The following is a 20,058-nucleotide window of genomic DNA, read 5'->3' as shown; positions in this document are numbered from 1 at the left end:
TAGTAGCCTTAGGTGCAATTGCGGGGCATTGAATAAAAGTAAGGGGGCAATGGAAGCAGAAGGAAAGAGAAGATAAGAAAATTTTGAAAAACCATTCACACATGTTTCATCTGTTGTGTAACAGAGTTAAAGTCATAGCAATTACACTATTTTCCAAATAAACACACAAGATGCAAGTTATCACTGATCAGTGGTCAAATTCAGCATCAAGTCTTAACAAGCAAGTGTTGGCAGGCAAGCGTGTCACACAGTGTTGGGAAGTCCAGCATGCACTGGCAGGAATATGTGTGTGTAATGACTTGTTTATAATAAGATACTACAGAGTTACATGATGCAATATTGCATCATCAAAATTTCAATGCAGGAAAAAAAACCACAAATTTACAATAAATTATTAAATTTGAGATGCATCATTTAAAAAATATTTTGTATTTTTTTGGAACGATGCAAATTTCAAAAAAAAAGCGTTAAAGAAAGTAGATGGGGGGAGCTGAGTAATTTTTTTAAGGGGGGCAGTAGGCCAAATAAGTTTGGGAACCTCTGATATAGAGGATGGACCTACATGGGCAGAGACTTGATGTAGGGAGACCAATTAGGAGACTGATACAATGATCTAGATGAGAGGTGATGAGGGCCTGAATGAAGATGGTAGTGGTATGAGTAGATAGAAGGGATAAGATTTGAGACATGTTGTAGAGGTACGACATCAAGATTTGGTACTTGGTTGGATGTGTGGGATGACATAGAGTGAGTAGTAGAATATAATGTCAAGATTATGAACCTAGAAACTAGAAAGATGGTGGCACCTTTGTCATGTTAATGGGGGTGGGGTGTAAGAGCTTCCCTGTCCATTAAAAGGCTTCATGTGGAGCCCATTAAGGGAAGCTTGCTTATAGGAAGGCTTGTACATCTTTTGTTAATGAGTTAATTAGGCAATGAGTCAGGTTGTGATACCTTGTGGCTCTGAGCCTATTAGCTGAGAGTATATATTATAAGAGGTGAGCTTTTGCTTTGGGGGCTCACTTATTGGAGGAGTGTTCCTGTGATTTGGCCAGATGAGACTCTGAGCAGCCGTTAAGGAGTGCCACCCCCTCCAGCTTTGAAAACCCAGATGTTGGTGCTTCTCTCTCTGATAACTGTATGTATTGCTATAGTCAGACAGTTGGAAGCCTATCTGCTGATTTGTGTTATTTTTTCCCTGTTTGTAATTTCTGTTTGTATTTGCTCTGAAGTTCAGGGTGCTGACTTTTCTCCCTGAACAAAGTGAATGATATATGTATAATTAAAATAAGATGGTTGACCCCTGAAATGGCTATCTTTCCTTAGTAAAGCAGATCTAAGAATCTGCACTAGCAACCCTGGGTATGCCGGTGTGCTTGCTGTTACAACCTTTGACTGAAATGGGGAAGTCTAGAAGAGGGGTAGGTTTGGGAGGAGGGAAAGATAATGAGTTCTCTTTTGGACAAGTTAAGTTTGAATTCCCAAGTTATCCACTTTGAAATGCCAAGATATCCAGTGTGAAACTGGTGATGATGGATGAAAGCTCAGAGGAGAGACTGGGGCTAGAGATATAGATCCAGGGCTTAGCACAATGCCTGATACATAGTAGGTGCTTAATAAATTTGTGTTGACTTGACTTGAGTTGGGAGTCATGGGCATAGAGATGATAATTAAACCTATACTAGGTGGACTTTGAGGTTCCTTTCTAGTTCTAGAGTTTAGATCCTTGTATAAAATCCAAAGGTTCATTAGGAAGCCTATGTGATTAGCAGTTTTATTCATTTCCACTGGCCCCAAAATTTATGATACAGACTGTGTAATCTGAGGTAGGCTAGCAGGAAATTGAAAGCTTTTTTTTTAGGGGGAAGGGAGGCAAGGATGCTATCTTCAAGACTATATCCAAGAACCCTCCAAAGGCCAGTCCCTTTTTCCTGGCCCTAATCACAAGCAAGCTTCTCTCTGTGAGACTCTGACCTTCCCTCTACTCTCCCACACACATTAAGAAGTATGTTAACTATCTGTACTAAGCTCAAAGCTTGATTCCGGTGCCTCCAACTAACTAGTGTCTTACCAAGACTTTGCCTGCTCAGATCTTTAGGACCTGTGGAACTCTTCTTCACTTAGCCACCTTAATCATAGCCTGCCTTGATCTGCCCAAATGTGTCCTCCTGAACCCTACAGATGTGTCTGCTCCCTCTGGATTCTCTTCAGGACATGCCTGGGTCCTGGCAACTCCCAGTCAGCTCTGCCCAGCTGCCTGCTAAGTACTAAGATCCAGACTTTTCAGAACAATTTGACTTGAAGAATGGTACCTTCCTAACCTGGTTTAAACTTATTTTTCCCCCAATTTTAATGAACTCTCCAGTCCCACTTCATAAATCCAAATTGTCCAGACATTTGTCAGGTCAAACTCTGGTCCAGTAAAGTGCGCTAGCAACTCTGGAATGCTTGGAAACAAGTGACACAATCTTTCCTTGCTTCACACTCACAATCTAAAAACAGAGTTTTTGACCACTTGGGGCTTTTTGCAGATGATAATGGAACGAAACTTTTTTAAAGAGACTCTTTCCTTTGACCTCTGAACTGAAAATTTACAAAGATGGTCAGTGGAACACAGGGGTGCAGAAATCATTTTAAGATTAACATCTGACACAGTAATAATAACAATAATGATTAAGAGAAATAATAATTCATGCTGACAGTGCTTTTACAAAGTGTGTTATATGGATTATTACATTTGGTATCCACAATGATCCTGTGAAGGAGATAGTATAAGCATCATTATACCTCTTTGACAAATGAGGAAACTGAGTCTCAGAAAGGTTAAGTAGTTTGCCCAAGGCACAGAAAAGTAATTAACAAAGCCAAGACTTAAACCCTATTTTTTTTTTACCACTTTACCACATTTTGAATTTTACCTTTGAATTTTTTCTAAGGAAATGGAAATGGAAATGGGATTACAGTTCTATGCACCTGTCAGGCCCTCCTGGAATTAAAACAGACTGATAATAACTTCAGTCATTCTTTTTGAGTTAGAGAGAATTCCTCCCCCAGGCATCAATGATTAGAAAATCTTATGCCTTATCTCCTCCCCATATCCTAGATACTCCTCTCAGGCTCCCAGTTATCTCACCAATATCCAGCTTTGCAGCCCCCTTTGGATTGCTTTTGTGGGTTCCCTCTTGATTGCACTCTGTTGCTTCATTTTCTAATTCCTATCTGGTTAGATCACTTTGATCAGCAATGCATTGAGTATTAGATCTGATTTCATACAATATTCATAACCACAAGGATAATATGCCTCATTACAACTGAGATGCATGCAGCAATTTTGAAATTTCCTGCTCTTGTTTTCCTTTTAATATGTATCCTGGCTGGTGAGAATTTATGTCCAATACAAATACATGAAGCTAGGGTAATGTTTGGTCTCATTACACTGGTAATCGACAATCTTCTGATGCATAGAAAAGACTTGCTAAGCCATCTGGACTCTTGTCTTGCCAGTGCTGGGTGGTAATTTGCGTAGTATTCACTGATGTTTTGGCTATTCCAGCTTTAAATGATAGCGAACAATTGGGCTGCTAGAACTTCTTTGCACCTAGTGTTCCTGAGTTCAACAGATGCCATCAATAGTAGAGGTTTCTTGACATTCAGCTTGGTCTCTTTTCTTGAATTTTTCATGATTCTTCTTTACTAATATATATTTTTAGATGTAAATGTCACCAAAATCTTTGGGCACGTGTCAGAAGTTTGAAGTCATACATATAAAATCAAAATAGAACGAAAACAAAACAAAAAGAACTTGCATTCTCTTCCAGCTCACCACAGCCCATTCTATGACCAGTGAGATTAAGTAGCTGGCCTCTATACCATGCTTTGAAGGTTAACTAATTCAGTGTCTTTTGCAATGGGAAGCCTTAAAAGCCAAATATCTTTTTTTTTCTTTTTTGTTGGTAGAAATGCCCTCTCTTCTCCAAAATTCAAAACTGAAGGCCATCAACTAATTAAAATGTAGTGCACGAGCTCAAAAATAAAAGGAAAGAATGTTAAAATGAATAATAAATTAAAAATATATTATCAATACATAAAATATATATATAGTACGTGGGGGAAGGAAGGCATTTGTGTGCATGCATGTGGATGTATGTAAGTGTGCACTTGTGGATATGTTTATGTTTATGTGTGTGCATTGTATTATGCACGCATGTATATGTGCTATGTGCATTGTATGTAATGTCCCTTGCTCTGATGATCAAATTAGAGACAATCTGTCAATTTCTAATTTAAAAGTGCCACAGATAGGACATTTGGAAGCTAGGGTTTGCAGGCCTCTCCCACAGAGAGATTTCAGGGAATCTGTGAACTTGGATGGGGAGGGAAAAAATCATTTATTTTCACTAACCTATCACTGAAATTTGGCATGTCCTTCAATTATGAATTTTTTAAAAATATTCTGAGGAGTGCATAAGCTTCACCAGAATGCCAAAGGCATCCATAGTACCAAAAAAGAAAAAAAAGTTAAGAACGCTTGCTATCAGATAAATATAAGATATGACTAAAGAAGGTAAGCTAGAGAATAAAAATGAGTCTATTCAGGGTAGCCTGCCATAGAACCTCAAAATAAAGGGTGCCTGAACTCATTCTTACCTTGTATTACATTGTAATCTGATCAGACAATAACTCCTGGCACTTGACAAGCTGATGTATGTTTGGCATGTAATTATATTTGTCCTTTGGCTAAATTATTTGAGTACCTCATAGTCCTTGTTTAGGGACAAGGTATTAGTGAAGGAAAGAAAACTAATGAAACTGTGGAAACCTATGGCTTTGAAAGCATAAGGATGATTGACCCCAAAAATGGACTTCTAATCACATGTACAGGGAAACAAAAAAAAAATAGAATCTGGTCTCCATTAAAAAACGGAAAATCCAGTGCTTGATCTATCAGTAGCCTGCAAAGACTAAAGCAAATAAAAGCTCTCCTCTCCCCCAACAACAATGATATTGTAAGCATTCTTCCTCTTGTGTAGTTTATGAAGCCCATTGAGTTCTTCTGGGGAAAAAACATTATTGTTTAGAAAAACAACAAAAATTACCTGTGGTTCCTCACTTCTGTATCTTCGGGCTGCAGCTTCTAACTTGGAGGTAACCTTCTCAAAGGCTAAGAGCCTTTCAAACTCCTTGTGGTAATTAATCAATACAGCATCTTTCAGTTTCTCCAGACCCTCTCCTCCTCTTGAAAATCCCACAGAGGCTCCAGTAAAGAGAGCAAAAATGCAAAGGAGGTCTGTGGTTTGGAGCAAGCCCAAACTAAACTGAACTACTCTTGATATGTATTAAACTGTCAGCAAAGAGCACCATGACCCAAGAGGGGAGGGAGAAGAGAACTCCTCTCGAAGTCTGCCCTCCAGCCTTTTGAAGTGCTAGGTGTAGTGGGTCATCTCCCAGAGAGGAGTGACAGGAGGAAGGTGTTCGCATTACTAGAATTTGATTACCCTGGCCCTCTTTAAACCTTAGCACTTTGCAGAAAGCCTGAGTTCTCTTCCTATCTCCATCTGAAAGTGATCATATCCAGTTGAGCAATTTCTTGTCCTTGTACTACTGGTTGACATTAGTTATATCACCAAAGTCCTTTCCTCTGCAACAGAGGTACTTAACTTGGAACCCATGGACCCCCAAAGGTCCATGTAAGGATCAGTGGATAGATTTCAAGGGATTCTGGAAACTTTAATGGAAAAAAATTTTACATCTTTACTTTCATTAACCTCTAGTTTAAATTTAGCATTGCTGTCAATTATGAACATAGGCAACAAACATTATTTTGCAAAGGGGTCCACAGGTCCATGATACACAAAAAAAAATTAAGAATCTCTGCCATAAAGTCAACCTAGAGCTTCATATTGAATTCCTTCTGTAAACCTTTGGACAGATCATTTAACCTCTCAGAGTCTCAGTTTCCTCCTCCAGAAAATGAGGATGATGATGATTAAAGACTTGCTGTAACAACTAAATTAGAGAACATAAGTCAAGCACTTTCTAACTTAAAAGTGCAATAGAAGATTCTTAAGCTAAGGTTCACATACCCCCTCACATATACAGATTTTAGCAGATCTGTGAACTTAGGTGTGTGGTTGGGAATTACATATTTTCACTAACTTCTCACTGAAACTTGGCACGTCCTTCAATTGTAAATTTTTTTTAAATATTCTGAAAGTGGGTGCTTAGGCTTAACCAGACTGTCAAACACTTCCACATCACCAAAAAAAAGCTAAGAACCTTTGCCATAGATAGAAGTATTATTAAAGAGGATGGACTAGGGAGGTATGAGAAGAGAATCAAAGTGAGCTTACTCTGGACAATCTACTAAAAAGCCTCAGAGCATAGAGTGAAGATTTGCCTCTCCCCAAAAGAGCATCATGGGCAAATTGAGGGAAAGGGAGGAGGCAATACCATTAAGACTTGAATTGAGACTAGATATGGAGAGAGTTCAGAGAAAAGCCTTCAGAAAAAAAAAATATGATACAATGATGATCTGGAGGATAATAAAACAAAAGGCTACCAAAGATAGTATGGTAAAAAAGATCACTAGATTTAAAGTCAGCAAATCTAGGTTCAAACATCCCTTCCATCATTTACTACTTATATGACCTTGGGCAAGTCACTTACCCTCTCTAGGACTCAAGTTTTCTCATCTATAAAATGAAAGAGTAGACCTAGTTGACCTTGAGGGTCTCTTCCAATCAATCAATAGACATTTATTAAGCACCTATTGTGTGCCAGGCATTGTGCTAAACAGTGGGGTTACAAAAAGATACTCCCTGCCCTCAAAGAGCTTACAATCTAATGAAGGAGACAACATGCAATCAAATATATACAGAGCAAGTCTATGACCCTATGATCATAAGAGAGACAACAGTGACCACAAACCAAAGGTTTGAACCACCTATGTGCAGAGCTATAGCAAACATAATTTCTTAAACAACTTCCATGGATACAGAGAAGAAAGAGAAGTAGACAGGAAAGCATATTGCATCCGTATGATAGCATAGGATCTCTGAATCAGAAAGTTATTGTCGTTATAATTGTTTTTAATCAAGCTCTTTTTTCCCAAGTAAACACAAGACAAGGAAAAAAGGCACAGAAAGGGAGACAGGTTTGGGATTTGTTGGTATAGACCAGGGGTGGGGAACCTGCAGCCTCAAGGCCACATGTGGTCCTCTAGGCCCTCAAGTGCAGCCCTTTGAATCAAAGTTTAGACTCAGTCAAAGGACCGCACTTGAGAACCTACAGGACCACATGTAGCCTCGCGGCTGCAGGTTCCCCACCCCTGGTATAGATCCTGTGACCTCAATTCAATTCAGCAAATATTTCTTAAACTCTTACTATGAATTGGTTTAGAGGAAACTAGGGGGCTACGTAGACAGAGTGGCTGGGCCTGTATTTGGGAAGACCTGATTTCAAACCTGGCCTCAGAGATTTACTAGTTGTGTGACCTCGGGCAAGTCACTTAGCCTCTGTTTGTCTTAATTCACTGGAGAAGGAAAAGGCAAATCACTCCAGTATCTTTGCCAAGAAAACCCCATGGACAGCATGGGGTCACAAAGAGTTGGACACATCTAAACAACAGCCATGAGTTAGGCCCTGTGCTAGGTACTAAAGATACAAAAAGGAGAATCAATGCAATTCCCACCCTTGAGTTGCTGATAATCTGATAGAGATGGTACCTGGAGGAGATTAGCTATGTGCATAATGAGCATGCTACAAAGTTGGTTTTTACTAGAGGAAAGGAAAGACCTAAACAAAGGACTATGAGAACTGTGAGGAGGCAGAGATTACTTTTAGTTAGAAGATCAAAGAGGGCTTCATGTAGGAAATGGCACTAGATCCTGGCCCTGAAGGATATCAACAGGTAGAGACCAGAAGGGAGTACCTTCCAGCAATTATTTGGGAGTGGAAGTGGAAGCAAAAGAGGATGAATTCCAAGAAGAGGCTGGACAACCACTTTTTGGGAATGAGATACAAGGTTCTTGTAGTTAGATGCAGGCTGGAGTAGATTTCCTCTGAGGATCCTCCCAACTCTGAGATTCTATAATTCTGTAAAGGCAGATGGTGAGGGTGGCCCAGGACTGGGAATTAATTGTAAGGGTGAAAACAGTGGGGGAAAGAAATGGAGGACAGTTCTTTCTCAAAATGGCCTAGCCTGGGTCAAGAGTCTGAAAAGAGGAAAATAAATCCAAGACTGGTGATGGCCTAGTTAATAAAGTGGGATGGAGGTAGACATAATCAGAGATTATAAATTTCAGAGAAGGAGGAGGAAGAAACTGATGGGAGCAAAACCAAAGTTTGGAACTTGTAGTGAAAATGTATCACCACCTACCTACGGTTCCCACAAAGACAAGAGGATCACGACTATGCAGAATCTACTTAATGAGACCTTAGCTCTCCTGCTCTTAGAGAACCTATGAACCACATAGGAAAACATAGCACAGTCCCAAGTCAAGCTAAAGACCCCTGCAGTGAGGGAGTCAACCAGGGTGGAAACCTTTACAAATCAGGAAGCAAAAATGTCCAGAATGCTAGAATACTCAGCTGGATTTTCAGAGCCACTTGCCTACTTTCCTAGAAAAATGGAGGCCATTGCATTATATCAAGACTGAAAACAAGCAGAGTTCTAAGGAAAGTGAGAGAAGAGGACAGAATCTAGCCCTATTTCAAAAGTGTCAAGGATGATCCATTCTAGTCCCATGACTATAGGACTAAAGAGTCAGCATGATGGGATAACTTTTCATTTTCAAAGCACTTTCATATACATTTTCTCATTTAATACTCAAAACAACCTTGGGAGTCAGATAGGTAGGGATGGTATCATAGTTGCCATTTTGCAGATGCAGAAACTGAGACGTGTTAGGTTGCGAGGAACACTGAATTATGAATGTTGTCACTGGTTTACTATGTGACCTGGAGAAACTCATTTAACTTCTCTAGACCACAGTTCACTCATGTATAAAATGGAGGTGGGGGAAAGGGTTTGAACAAGATGATTTCAAAGGACTTTTCCATCTGCTCTTCCATGCTATGATTCTCCAATTCAGAAAAGCAGAAGCAGTAGCTCACATTCTGCAAGACAACTTGAAGATGTCCTAATCCCCTTGGAGATTCAGAAGGAGCTTTAGGGAAAAGAGCAAGGATTGGAATCTCCACAGAGACGCCTTTCTTCAATTAAGACTCTATTCCTCAATTCCATAACATCTCTAGGTATCTCCTCCATATTTCTGGTGGAGGTGGCTTTTGGATAAGGGAAATGAACTAAAGAAGGATGTAGGTGGAGAGAAAAGAGATAGCAAGATAAGGATCATTGAGAAAAGAGAGTATAAATGGCCTATGGTGGTCATGTTGGTGGCATTTACTCTATCCTCTGCTGCCTCAGCCATTCGGCAGTTGAACAAACTAAAACAGAAAGGGGTTAGGCAAACACCGCAAAGGGCAAGGGAATGAGGGAGGTCGTCTAAAGGTGAACATGACTTCTTCATTTTTTCAGCCATGGTGCTGCTTACACATCACTTTTCACCTTGAGATTTTTCTCTCCCCTGCCGTGAGACAAAGATTGAGTTGTACCAGGAACCTGGGAGTTTCAACATTCCAGAAAGCCTTTCTATATATTTTTTATTATTACTATTACTTGAGAATATCACATGCCCACTTTGATTCACCGCAGTGCCGTGCCTCTGACTGCTTCAATATTTAGATTGATTTTCCTGTTTTATATCATCATTTGTGGGCAATCTCACAAAGATGGAGCAGCACTTTCACCATCACAATACAATGATTCATTCAATTATAAACAACTTGTCTGAGGTCATCTGGAAATCAGAGTGGAATGGGATGCCTTAGGAAGTAGTGAGCATCCCATCATTGGCGGTCTTCAAGCAAGTTTGATGACCATTTGATGGGTATATTGTAGTGGTTAGACCAGATGGTTTTTGGGGTCCCTTCCAACTCTGATACTCTGTGATTCACTTTCTCTCTTAAAACTGAATCACATCATTGGACTGAAGTCTTTCTTTTTAAATCGATTCTTTCATTTACCCTAATGTTTCTTCCATCTCCCTAAATACCTCTCCCCAAAGACTCAGCTTTAGAGCCTGGCAGTAATTTTTAAAACAAACTTAAGGTTGGGTTTGAATGACAGAAGCACATGTAACCCATACTAGAGTTTTAAAAAATCAAACCAATATTTTTCTACTAGTCTCTAGTGGACAAAGGGTTACTACCCTGAAAGTCACTTAACCTCCCTAGGTGTCTTTTTCCTCATCTATAAAGTGAGGGAGTTCAACAAGATGAGCTCTAAGGTTCCTTCTAGTTCTGCATCTATGATCCTATTAAGCAATCAGGAAGAAATTCTTCCCTAGCTATTTTTCACTCATATCAATTCAATGAATATTTCTTAAGTGTCTACTGTGTGAAAAGCACTGATCTAGGTTACAGCAATACAACAAAACAAAGCCCCCAAAAAGCAGTCCTTGCCTTCAGGAAGCTTACATTCTATTGGAAGGTGCACAACATGTAACCAAATAAGTAAATATAAGTTAATACGAGGGGGCAGAAAGCACTAATAACTGGGGCTTGCAAAAGGGTTTTCCAGAGGAAGAGGCATATTAACTGAGTCTGGAAGGAAGCCAGGGATTCTGAGAGATAGAGGAGGCAAAGGAGTAGTACATTCCAGGCATGGCGGACGGCCTGTGCAGACTATGACATTTTCTTCTGTCTGTGCCCCATGCCTAGAATGCTCTCCCTCCTCATATCCATGTCCTGGCTTCCCTAGCTTCTTTCAAGTCCTAGTTAAAATTCTGCTTTTAGCAGGAAGCTTTTCCCAGTCCCTCTTCCCTACACTAATTAACTCCAATTTATCTTGTACAGAGTTTGTCTGTACATAGATATTTGCATCTTAGGGGCAGCTAGGTGGCACAGTGAGCAGAGCACCAGCCCTGGAGTCAGGAGGACCTGAGTTCAAATCTGGCCTCAAACACTTGACATACTTACTAGTTGTGTGACCTTGGGCAAGTCACTTAACCCCAATTGCCCTGCCTTCCCCCCCCCACACACACACACAAAAAGATATTTGCATCTTATCTCTCTCATTAAACCATGAGCTCCTTGAATGCAGGGATTGGCTTATTCCTTTCTTATACCTTGTTCCTCAGGGCTTAGCACAGTGCTAGGCACACAGTAGGTAATTAATAAAATGTTTGTTGACTGACTAGAGACAACATGCTGAGTTTGAAAAATAACTGAAAGGCTACTCTGTCTGGATCAGAGAGTGTGATGGGAAGTAATATGAAATAAAAATTAAAAGATAAGTTGGAGCCAAATTACAGATGGCTTTGTATACCAAATAGAGGAGGTTGTATTTTATCTTATCCTCAAGGCAAAAGGGAACCACTTAAGATTTTTGAGCAAAGGCATGAATGATGTGGTCAGATCTGTGATTTAGGATTATTCTTTTGGTATCTGTGTGGAGAATGGATTAGAGAAGGGAGAGATTAGAAGCGAGGAGATCAATTAAGAGGACTTTGCAGTAATTCAGGGGAGTGTTGCTGATGATCCAAAACAGAGTTGTTGCTATGTGAGCACAGATGAGGCAGATTAAGAGATATTGAGGAAGTAAAATCAGAAGAAAGCAATGATTGAAAAAGGAGAGCTAGAGAGAGGAAAGAGTTAAGATTAGCCCTGAAGTTATAAATTTGGATGACTGTAAGTGTGGTGCTGCCCTCAACAGAAACTGGGGAGTTTGGAGGGGGATTTGCTTTAGAGAAGATAATGAGTTCCATTTTTGGACATATTGAGTTTGAGATGATTATGAGGCATTCAGGCAAAGACAGACTGAAGTTCAGGGAAGGAATATGTAGATATAGACTATATATTATGGATATAGATAAATAATAGCTAGCAGTGCTTAAAGGCTTGAAAAGTGCTTTATATATGTCATCTCAATTTATCCTTACAACAACCCTGTAAGGTAGGTGCTATTTTTATTCCCATTTTAGAGATGAGGAAACTGAGGTTGAGAAAAGTTAAGTGACTTGCCCAGTAAGTGTTTGAAGTGGGATTTGAACTCAGATCTTCCTGACTCCAAGTCTAGCACTCCATCATCTACACAATGATAACTGAATCCATGGAAGGTGATAACAGCATAGAGATGGAATTGACAAGGGCCCAGGTAAGAGACATCCATAGTTAGAGAGTAGAAGATGAATGAGGAGGCAGCAAAGGAGACAGAGAAGATACAATCAGACAGGTTGGAGAGCCAGGAGAGAAATGGGCATCATGGAGACCAAAAAAGAGAGGATTTAGTGGCAGAGGGGAGGTCACCAATGTTGGAAGTTATAAAAATTTCGAGTAGGAAAAGATCTAAGAAAAGACCATTAGATTTGTATTGTATACTGCTACTTGACCAGAGTTATCAATTATCCTAATTCGTTTATTTACTGATACTCTAGGGTTTTCTAAGTACATTGCACTGTACTTATCATCACATCTGCAAACAGAGATAATTTTGCCTCCTCTTTCTCAATGTACATATAGTTAGGGGCCAGATTCCATTAACTGATCAACTCCATCTCCCCCTCCCTGCTCAGTTGATGTAGTCAAAGAAAGTAAGGCAGAAAACAAAGGCAATAGGTGTTCTATGTGTCCACACCTAATTATCCCTTTACCTCCCAGCCCTTACTCTCAATCAAAGAGACAGCCAGACCTTTCTAAAATTCATAGAATGAATGGTTTCAGGAAGAAGAGAAGTCACAAAAAGTAGTTGAGTTAAAAAAGTAAAAGCATGGATGAAAGTGTAGAGGGAGAAATGAACTCAGGGATGTAGGGAAACGTCATGTTAGAATTAGGGTCCAAGCACAAGCACACCATCAAAAGCAGCCACCACGAGACTCTGGGTGAGGCTGAACAGACTGATTGGATATAGGCATGTTTGACATGACTGTGTCTGGGCTGTAGGCCCCAAGACTTTGATTGTTTCTTTTTTCCAGTTAGGCTCCTTATTAGTGCCTCTAGTCTTTTCCTCTGGGCAGAGGATAAGGTCTGCTTCATGAAAGTCTTCTCACCAAGTCAGGAAGACCTGGGTTCAAGTTTTGCCTCTGACCCACACTTGCTGGATATGTCATTTAATCTCTCAGTGCTCCAAGTGTCTCTCTGACAACAAGTTGCAAGACAGTTGCTCGTTGTTGCTGTCGTTGTGGTTCAGTCATATCCAACCCTTCATGACCCTACACAAAATTTTCTTGGCAAAGGTACTGGAGTAGTTTGCCATTTCCTTCTCCTGTGGATCCATTTTGTCAGGCAGTCAGAGGTTAAATGACTTGCACAAGATCATATGGCTAGGAAGTGTCTGAGGCTGGACTTGAACTCGGTTCTTCCTGACTCTAGACCCGGAGCTCTATTCACTGAGCCACCAGCTGCCTTCATTTGCCAGATGGTTGCTAATCTGCAATAAAAGAGGGAATTACTGATAAAAAAAAGTCTGCTCACCTTTCTTTGTTTGAAACATTTACTTTTTGTCCTTGAAACTGGCAACTTCAATAAATAGTAACCACAAACATTGCTAATCTGGGTATATTTAATGGCAATGTAGCTGGGAAGCAACTGAGGGGAGCATCCCAGGAGAGAAGAAAAATATAAATTAGAAATTGAGATGTTTTGAAAAAACTGCGTCTGGCTAAGGGCTGGGCGGGGGGGTGGGGAAGGAAGAGAGAGAGAGAGAGAAATTATATAGATTTGTTACAATTTTCCAGAGAAGAAAGAAAATATTTGTGCTGAGAAATCCATCCAAGCAATGAGTCAGTAAATGGGGTGGGGTTGAAAAAGAGTAGCTGGACCACTCTCTTCACCACACCATTCTACCTCTGATATATGTGTGTGTATGTATCTGTGTATATATAAATTATAAATATAAACACACACATACACATATATACACACATATGTGTGTTATGTATGTGTATATATACACTATATATATATGATATATATGGATATATGTGTGTATACACACACACACACACAGATACACACACCATATACACAATAAACTCCACTTGTTGCGTATCACCTCCAGGATCAAATATAAAATCCTCTGTTTGGAATTCAAAGACCTTCATAACCTCCCCCCTCCCCTCACCTCCCCATTAAATGGTAAGATCCTTGAGGGCAGGGACTGTCTTTTGCCTTTCTTCGTATCCCCAACATTTAGTATAGTCCCTGGTACATAGCAGGCACTTCATAAATGTTTACTGACTGACATATGTGGATATATCTAAGGTGTTACATGGAGCAGATTACATACAACTCACAATAATTTCCAGCCATAGGATGCTGGCATGCTGCAATTTAGAGGGCTCTGATCCCACCGTGTGCCATCCCATTGATAAAGATATTCTTTAAAGGTAACACATATTTACCATGGTTACCTGTCAGAAGCACAGCTAAAAGTTGCCAAGTGGTGCCGTTGTAATAATGATTACTCATTTTTACTTAGTGCTTGACATAAATTATGTCATGCAAACATCTGAGCCAGGTAGTTCTACATACATGATTCAGAGGCAGGATGTACAGTGGCAAGAGTGTTGAACTTGCCTCATAGCCCTAGGGTTGAATGCCAATTCCACCATCTATGGAACTTGCTGACTGGCCAAGTGACAACTTCTATGGGCTTTAGTTTTCTCAACTGTGAAATAGGAATAACGATACTTGTCTTACCTACCTCATAAAAGGATCATGAAGATCAAGTGAGATAACACGAATTAACTCTATAAACTGTCTACATTTTCCTAGTTGAGGCACAGAGGGGTAAGTAATTTGTCCAAGAAATTACCAACCTAGAACTCAAACCCTGGACCTTCTAGCTCCATGCCCAATACTGTTTTTAAATCCCTTCACTGACTCCCTGGGCTAGCGCACCAATCACCCGCAATAGCTCCAATTTCACATTCTTACTATAGTCAGAAGGGACAAAGGTCCCATAGTCACTAACGTCAGCCAGCATTTATTAGGCATATGCTATGTGGCAGGTGAGGCAGCTAGGTGGCGAGAGAAATTATTATTTCTCTCTCGTATTTAATAACTAGTTATTGAATTAGGACCAAAGTTTTTCCTCTTTTCTACTTCCTCATTCAGAAATCAGCCCCTGTAAACTACTTAGATCTGTTCAAAAGATAAAAGTTAGGCAAACTGAAGGATTTGGGAAAAAGATCTGGGAAAATGTGGATGTGTCCCCTTTGTCAGACAGGTGATATGGATATAGAGAATGCTCTTTGACCAAAGCTGAGAGATCAAAGTCACGTATCCCAGGCCCTCATTGCAATAGGTCCATGTCTCATTATAATATTCATTTTCTCATTAACTGTTAACCAATCAGAGCTGATTTCCATCCTCAGGAACATCCACTCTTCCAAGAGCATATAAGCATTGAGTAGGTTCCATAATTTGTCTTTGGTCTAAGAGAGACAGTCAAATGACCACCCTTTTATTAATAATATGCTAGTTTTATTAATAAATGATTAATTACCAACAAACTATGCCTCTCAAACTTTTTAAATGTCACAGAGGCTCAGTGGATAGAGTGCTAGGCTGGAGTCAGGAGGATATGAGTTTAAATCTGGCTTCATATACTTACTAGCCCTTGACTCCAGTCAAGTCACTTAACTTCTGTTTACCTTAATCTAATGGAGAAGGAAATGGCAAATCACTCCAGTATCCTTGCCAAGAAAATCCCATGCATAGTATTGGCATGCTATGATCCATGGGGTCACAAAGAGGTGTCCAACAAGAGCTGGTCATGGCTGAACAACAACAACATGTGCCAGCCACTGTGCCAAACCCCTGGAATACAAGAAAAGCAAAAATTAGTCTCTCTCCTTTTTTCTTTTTGGGCAGGGAAGCTTCTGGTCACTGTGCCCTTCCATTCCCTCTTCAGCTCTTATGGACAGAGGGGTAATCATTGATAGTTCTATTCCACTTCCCTACTTCAAGTCTTCTAGCCACATAAAAGGCCTAGCTGGGTCTAGCAAAGTCATTCATTAAAAATCAAATTTCATTTTACTTTAAAGTAAGTATGTGCATCTGTGGGAACTAGTCCATGGCCAGAGATCAGCTGTAATGAGGCTGAAGAGTCAAAATATCATGTATCTTATTAAAAGATAAGAATAAAAAAAACTAACAAGGATATGTGATAGTTAAGTGCAGCTTCCCATGTCTTCCTCATACCTGTAGTAAAGATACATTCATTCCCCATGAGTCCCAGGCAGAGCTGGGATCCCATCAGGCCAAATTTGTCACTGCTAGGATCACTTCTGATTTTCTACTCTAGTTAGGGGTATTCCTCAACCTACCATTGGTCTGCCATTGGTGTTTTCTATTTGCCTTCCTGATTCTACCTTCTTTGGCTTCTAAAAGCCAAACTTAATTATATATGCACGACAGCTCTGGGTGCCAAGCTAACAAATCCATACCTACCACTCCATAACTTTAGTGTTACTGTTAAGAATTATTACAAATAGTTCACAAAAGTCATTTCTGCATCTGTACAGGGCTGGACATTTCCCCAAAAGTCCATGCACTTCAAAGTCTTCAATATCTCTCTCTCTGTCTGTCTCCATCTTGAGCAAGTTATTCATTTCTTCAATGGGGTTCATAGGATGCAGGGAAATATAGTTAGTCTTTCACAACATGACTATTATGGAAGTGTTTTGCATAACTACACATGTATAACCTATATTGGATTGCTTGCCTTCTCAATGAGGGTAGGTGGAGAGGGAAGAAGGGAGAGAATTTGGAACTCAAAATTTTAAAAACAAATGTTAAAAATTGTTTTTATATGCAACTGAGAAATAAGATATATAGGCAATGGGGTATAGAAATCTATCTTGACCTACAAGAGAGTAAGGGGGAAGGGGATGGGGGTGGTGGTAGAAGGGAGGGAAGACTGGGGGAAGGGGTAATCAGAAGCCATGCCATCTTGGGCGGGAGGGGAAAGATGGGGAGAAAATTTGGAACTCAAAATCTTGTGTAAATGAATGTTGAAAACTAAAAATAAATAAATAAATTTTTAAAATGGAGTTCATTCAGACTAGTATACACTTGTTTAGTTTTTAAAGGATTCTGAAGACTGCTGGTAAGAAAAGAGAAGTCAGTTACACCCCCAATCCCTTCTAAAAGCATTAACACTGTTCCAATACCCAGTACACACTTTCTCTACCTTTTTCCTACTGAAAACCTTTCTTCTCCTTCAAGGCCCCTCTCAAGTGTCATCTCCTCTATGAGGCATTCTCTGATCCCTCCCCACCTTCCCCCCCCAATATATATGTGTATGTGTGTGTGTGTGTATGCGTGTGTGAGTGTGTATACACACACACACACACACACATATATATATATTGCCCATCACAGCTGAAAGTTCTCTCTCCTTCCTCAAATTTCTGGTATCTCTTTTCCCTTGTGAAATTCTACTTTATATCATGCTAATTTTGGTTCATGTCTCATTCCTCTAGTAGATCATAAACTCCTGAGGAACAAAGACTGTGTTACTTTTCAGCTTTCCATCCCTAGTACCAAGGGTGGGCTGTAGTCAGCTCTAGCAAGAGGCTGTTAAATTTTCAGTGTGCGCATTTACACCTCAGAAATCAGCAAACACTGCAAATCAGTGCTTGATTTATTGGGTTTTCTTAAATTAGCCAGACTTAAGAAAGCGATGGAGAAGATGTTAATAACGCTGATTCAGTTTAAAAATGTATCACATCCATGTTATTCGTTTATTTTTGTTTCTTTTTTTTCCCAAGAGACTGTCGTTAAACATTTACTAGCACACCCCTGCCAGGAACCAGCAGAGTTTGTTGAACTGAAGGATGCATCTTTGGTTGAAATGAATAACCTCAGCAATCCTTTTAATATTCTGATGTGAAAAACAGATGTATTTCCATTTTAGTTTAATATTTATCAATCCTATCTAAATAAGCTATAGAGGTTGTTACAGATACATATGTTGATTTCATTATCTCATGTACTAAAGGTATTTGAAGGAATATGATGTGTTACATTTGGGAAAGTTCCAGGCCCTTTCCTTTTCCCAAATCTAAAGAAAGTGAACTCTAATCATTTGGATACCTGGAATTCTCATAGAACTAATCACTTCAGTAAAGTTTAGGAGATACTAATGTAGGTCTCACACTTTGAAGTATGAAAAAACCTTTGGGGGGGAATCTGTGCAGAGTATTTAATATTTTTTTAATTGGGTATCTTGCAAAGTATCAATTCACAGAATCAGTATTTGGAAGGGTTTTGTAAACACACCAACCAGGGCAGAAACCTTGTCTACAACATCCCTTAATTCAATTCAATTCAGTCAGTTCAACAAGTAGTTATTAAACATCTACTAAGGATGAAGCTGGGAATAAAAAATATGAAGGAAACCATCCCTGCCCTCAAAGAGCTTATTTTTGTTGTTGTTGTTTATTATTTAAAATGTGGTTACCACCTCCCTGTGTTGATTTCAAAGTTCAATTCAAACTTATGAATTTTCCCTCTTAAAGAAGCTTTATCTTGTCTGCTCATTGGTGTTTTGAGGGTGTGTGTGTCTCGTTGTTACAAAAGTTAAACTGTCCTTTGCATACTGGTTCCATTTTGGGGATTATGGCATTTAATATCAAAAGTAGAACGCAAATTATTAACTCATGGAACTATTATTGTATTAAACATTAAATCATTCACAAAGTTTTATGTGATTTCCATATTGATTGGGCTGAGAAGTTCCGGAATTACATTCTTGTTCCACCAACTTTTTTTTTTTTTAGTGTGGCTTTCCTTACTTCTTTATGTAATCATCAAGTTGACAAAAAATATGACTTACATCATTGTTGGAGACCTTCCTGTCTGGTTCACCAGGAACTAACTGGGTTACTAGTGCCAATAGAAACTCTAGGCTGACTTTTTGCAAGCTTTATGTACATTTATGTAAAAGCATTTGAAAATATGAAGTGCTATAGGTAAGGTTTGACTTTTTTTCTATTATTGCAGGAAAACAATGAAATCAGATATATGAGATTTTAGACCTAGGTGATCACCTGGTCCAACGCCTTCATTTTTCAGATAAGGAAACTGAGACTGACAGTAGTTAAGGAACTTATATAAGATCATATGACACAGTTTCCATTCACCATATTACCTCCTTCTTTTTGTCCATTTCACTACATGGTTAATGTTCTCAACTTGTGTATATCAATGATGATTAATCTATTGATATATAATGGAAAGAATTCTGGTTTTGAAATGAAAAGACTTGGGTTGTAATCCCAGCTATCAAGTGGGAATTTGATCACTTAAATTGTCGACTTAATTAATTAATTAATTATCCACTAAAATAAATTACTTAACCTCTTTAATCTTTAAGTTCTATGTCTACAAAATGAGGGTATTAATAATTGTGTTAGTTGACACAAGTGTAGTGAAAAAAAGCATTTAGTAAACTTCAAGGTGACATATAAATGCCCTGGTCATTATTATAATTAGGAAGACTTCCCCATAGATAGGGAATCCATCTTCTATTTGGACTCTACCAGATAGCTTCCACATTATTGGTGAACACCTTTAGTCAACATACATCTCCCTTAAATTTCATTTTATATTGATAGATGAATACCAAAGAAAAATTTTTTATGGCTGCATCTTTTAAGGAATCCTATATGATCTTAACATTTCATGGGAGACATCTTGCTGTTAAGAATATATTTTGCTTTACTGACTCACATAATTTCTTAAAAGTCAGCAAAAACTAAATAACACAGGCTCTTAGATCTTATAAGCCCCACCTACTTCAGTCAACTGAATGACTATGAAAACGTGATGTGCTAGAGAAAATTATCAGCAAAAGAATGCCTGTTCCCTTTGCACATTTTCATAAAAGATATCCTTGATACACGTGTAAGTTACTTGCATAAAGACTTTGTAGAAATGAGGAAGTAGGCACAAATGAGTCAGTAATTACTGATGTACTTTTGGTCAACT

General features: G+C 39.1%; 1 pseudogene; it reads right to left on the bottom strand.

Annotated features, from left to right (window-relative positions):
* Nucleotides 1-20,058, bottom strand: part of LOC118857659 — a 72,225-nt pseudogene that overhangs the window by 36,823 nt on the left and 15,344 nt on the right.

The sequence above is a fragment of the Trichosurus vulpecula genome, chromosome 7, assembly GCF_011100635.1.
Source record: "Trichosurus vulpecula isolate mTriVul1 chromosome 7, mTriVul1.pri, whole genome shotgun sequence".
NCBI classification, from domain to species: Eukaryota; Metazoa; Chordata; class Mammalia; order Diprotodontia; family Phalangeridae; genus Trichosurus; species Trichosurus vulpecula.
Note: the sequence above shows the minus strand (reverse complement) of the source record. Positions and strands in the feature narration are given on the sequence as shown.